Source organism: Octodon degus, unplaced genomic scaffold, assembly GCF_000260255.1.
Source record: "Octodon degus isolate 3935 unplaced genomic scaffold, OctDeg1.0 scaffold00019, whole genome shotgun sequence".
In the NCBI taxonomy this organism is placed as follows: Eukaryota; Metazoa; Chordata; class Mammalia; order Rodentia; family Octodontidae; genus Octodon; species Octodon degus.
Genome location: NW_004524595.1, coordinates 19644492 through 19649049, shown reverse-complemented (window position 1 = coordinate 19649049; position 4558 = coordinate 19644492). Strand labels below are relative to the sequence as shown.

The 4558-nt window shown below is 42.7% G+C and overlaps 1 pseudogene; it reads left to right on the top strand.

Moving 5' to 3' along the window:
- The first annotated feature begins 2414 nt into the window (after positions 1–2414).
- Positions 2415–4045, top strand: LOC101563204 (annotated as a pseudogene).
- Positions 4046–4558: the final 513 nt, after the last annotated feature.

The following is a 4558-nucleotide window of genomic DNA, read 5'->3' as shown; positions in this document are numbered from 1 at the left end:
AGGTGCGCTCTCCAGCGTGAGCAGGGGATACTGTGAGAGCCCCAGGAAGACCTCCTTTTATATTGCCCTCTTCTCAAGCTGACATCAGATCCAGGCCAGCCTGTCAAAATCCTTTGCGTTCTCACAAGAAGTCCATGTGTGGTGCTTTGGGACCTGGGAATGTGTCCTGGGATCTTGCAATTAATAGTCCATGCCTCCTTCCCCAGCTGACTGGACTGTGCTTCATCTCTGGGCTCAATATCCTGTTATAAAAGAGTAGGAAATAACCTGGGCATGGTTGTGTACACTTGTAATCCCGGAATTCAAAAAGGCTAAGGCAGAAGGAACACAAGTTCAAGCCAAAACTAGGCATCTTAGCAACTTAGCAAAATTTTGTCTCAAAATTAAAAAAAAAACCTTTTTAAAAAGAATAAAGGCCCTTGTTTTAATACTCAATATAAAAAAGAAAGAAAAGGAGGAAGAGGAGAAAGAGGACAGCGTACCTTTTTTCCTACTTTTTCTTTGCAGAGCATGTTTCTTTTCCTACCTTTAATAAATGAAAAACCTTGCTTTCATTCGTGCTTGTCTTGAGCAGTTCTTTGCTCAAAACAGTATGGAAAAGAAAGAGAAGAGGAAAAGAAAAGAAAAATAGGGAATAGGCCATTGTTATATGAGAGTTAACGATTAATGCATTCAGGGGCTGGTGAGATAGCTCAGCAGGCTAAGTGCCTGCTCAGACAAATGCAAGGACCAGGTTCCATCTCCAGCAGCACATGCCACATTGGCCCAGCCCCGAAGCGTGTTGAGCTGGCCACTGAGACAAGGCCTGGTGGCACATAGCTATAATCCCAGTGCTGCAGAGGTTGAGAGCAGGAGGATCACTATGAGCCTGATCTGCTGAGACCCTGTACCAAGTACATTGAAAAAGAAAAAAGATTAACACATTTTCAACACAGGACAAATCTTTCCTTTAACTCCTCAGGGCTGGTGATTTCCAGAAGAAAAACCAGGCTTCCTTAGAGTTCTCATAGCTCTATTTTGCTTATCTGTGGAAGACCATGGGGACTGTCCTGGCAGTTGGCCTCCCAGCATTCCTCTCTCCCCACACTAAGTGGAAAGTCTCCCAGCTGAGGCCTGTGTGTGCTCCCCTCCCTGCTTCCTAGGCCTGGTGTAAGCTTTTCCTGCCATCCACAGTGCTAAACCTGACATACTGCATGCATTCCCCTGGATGCACAAAGCTGCCTGGACCAGCTGGAGGTGGAAGACTCAGGCCATAAGCATGTCAGGAATTGACAATATTATTGTAAGAAAGTCTTAGTTCAACACTAGGGGGCTGTTACCATGGCCACTTCTGTCCCAACAGGTTACATAAGCTAAATAACCAAAGTAAACAGAAAAAGTATTTCACAGGCATTTCCAAAGAAAAGTGTAGGGGGCCTGCCTCTTAGCTCAGTTCTTTAAGTGGCAGCTTCAACAAAGCAGTCAGGTTGCTGTGGTTCAATCCCCACAACTCAAGCCAGCCAAACCTGCCCTGAAGGCATTCGGAGCAAAAAAAAATCCTTCTGCCTTTTTGGAGCCGTGGTTTTGCAAAAAAACCAAAAACAAAGAAAAGTGTAATTACCAACTATTAAGAGATTCGGACATTTGAAAAATATTATCTACTGCCTTAGTTTCCTTCTCTTTCTCCTCTGGTTATGCTTTTTAGTGTTATTGTATTTGAAACTACATACATTTACCTTAAGAATCCACTACACTTCAGGAAAATAAAAATTTGCATAAATATTTTAATACACACCATACATTGATCTCTGGTAAATTCACTGCTTTATCTACATGCATTTAGGATTTTCTTGCTGTCTCTAAGACCAAACAGACACTCCTACAGACACAAACACATACATGCACACACTACATTAACAAGGAAAAGGGAAACACCTCCTATTATATAAACAAAAATTGAGGAAGATAAGAAAGAGGAGAATCCATGTGGTATTGCACACCTGTAATCCCAGCACTTGGGACGCTGAGGCAGGAAGATCACTGTAAATTTGAGGCCAGTTTGGCTTACCTACAGAGTTCAAGGCCAGGCTACACAACATAGTGAGACCCAGTCTCAAAACACGTTTTAACAATTTTAAATAAAAGAAGAGGGGAGTGAGACGAGAGGGACGGGGAAGCCGGGTGGCGCTGACCCCGCCCGGCCCCGCCCCGCCCCGCCCCGCCCCGGATGAGGGTATGTATTTGGGGCAGGCTCAGGACGTAGTAGCACGGAGAGAGGCTGGCTTAAAGGCAGTCCTGGTACAGCTTCGGAAGCTGGGAATTGAGCTGCGGTCCTATGTGCCTGCCTGTATTTACCCAAGCAGTGCTTTAAACAACTGAGCTATTAGGCAAAGCCCCTAAGGAAGATTTTATGAGTAACCAGTTCATGCTCACCAGTGCAAGTATCACATTCCTGGTTTTGCAAAGCTTGGCCACCCAAGCACTATGAATGCTAATGACCTCAGACACAGGTGGTCCAAAGCTGGGCAAGAACACCTGCTGCAGTTCGGGAATGAGCTGGAAGAAGCCCGCCAGGTAGAACTTTATGCGGAGCTTCAGGCCGTGAACTTTGAGGAGGTGAATTTCTTTTTCCAAAAGGCTATTGAAGGATTTAACCAGTCTTCTCATCAAGAGAAAGTAGCTGCACGAATGAAACCCATCTCTCGAGAGGTGACGGACAGTGCCATGAGGAATCAAGATCAGCTGCAGGACTGGGAAAGTGAAGGACTTTTCCAGATTTCTCAGAACACAGTAGCAGTTCTCCTACTAGCTGGTGGGCAGGGAACAAGACTTGGAGTTGCGTATCCCAAGGGGATGTATGATGTTGGCTTACCATCTCATAAGACACTTCAGATTCAGGCAGAACGTATCCTGAAGCTTCAACTGTTAGCTGAAAAATACTATGGCAACAAATGCATCATTCCATGGTATATAATGACCAGTGGCAGAACAATGGAAGCAACACAGGCGTTCTTCACAAAGCATAAGTACTTTGGTTTAAAAAAAGAGAATGTAATTTTTTTTTCAGCAGGGAAAGTTATTTATTTATTTATTTATTTTGATGGGAAAATTATTTCGGTAGAGAAGAACAAAGTTTCTCTGGCCCCAGGTGGAAATGGGGGTCTTTATTGGGCTCTTGCAGCCGAGAATATTGTGGAGGATATGGAACAAAGAGGCGTTTGGTGCATTCATGTCTATTGTGTGGACAATATATTGGTCAAAGTGGCAATTCACGGTTTATTGGATTTTGCATTCAGAAAGGAACAGACTGTGGAGCAGAGGTGGTAGAGAAGGTAAACCCTACAGGACCAGTTGGAGTGGTCTGCCGAGTGGATGGAGTATACCAGGTGGTATAATACAGTGAAATTTCCCTGGCAACAGCTCAGAAACGAAGCTCTGATGGATGACTGTTGTTCAACATGGGCAACATTGCTAATCATTTCTTCACTGTACCATTTCTGAGAGATGTTGTCAATGTTTATGAACCTCAGCTGCAGCACCATGTGGCTCAAAAGAAGATTCCATATATGGATTCCCGAGGAGAGTTAATTAAGCCAGACAACCAAATGGAATAAATATGGAAAAATTTGTCTTTGCCATCTTCCAGTTTGCAGAGAAGTTTGTGGTATATGAAGTGTTACGGGAGGATGAGTTATCCCTGCTAAAGAATGCAGGCAGTCAGAATGGGTATGACAACCCTACAACTGCAAGGCATGCTTTGATGTCCCTTCACCATTGCTGGGTGCTCAATGCCAGGGGCCACTACATAGATTAAAATGGTTCTTGCCTTCCAGCAATTCCCCACTTGAAGGATGCCAATGATGTACCAATCCAGTGTGAAATCTATCCTCTTATCTCTTATGCTGGAGAAGGGCTAGAAAGTTATATGGCAGATAAAGAATTCCATGCACCTTTAATCATTGATGAGAATGGAGTCCATGAGCTGGTGAAAAAAAGGCATATGAGTCATGTGCCAAGTTCTGCCACAACAGGGGATAGCTTTTTGTTTTTAACAGACCAACTGTGAACCTACAAGATACGTCCTGGAAGACTGAAGTTGGAACCTTCACAAGATTTCATTTTGCTTGTTGAACTCTTACAACTACAACAAACTTCCCAATATTCAGATGACTGAATTTTAGATAGCATTTTTATAATTCTCAATTCACTGAAGGTCCTATTTATATTTTTCAATTTGTCTGATTTGTTTCCTAGTCAAGGAAAACATTGGCCATCTAGGAAATTTCTCATAGATTAACTATAGCCAAAATGTTCAACATCACCTTACTTTGACTGGAAGCTTTTGTTTTTGAAATTGTACATAGTAATAATATGTTATTGTATATGTCAGAACGTTTTTATGGTACTAAAAGTTTGTTTTATTTTATCAAGCATTAAACTTTTTTATTTTTTTAAGATTTATTTTTTTATATATTCCGCTCTTTATTTATTTATTACATTCATTTATTGTATATGTGTGTGTGTGTGTATGGGCAGCTCAGCCCACCAGGGGGCAGGGCTGGCTGGCATGTGGTGCTGG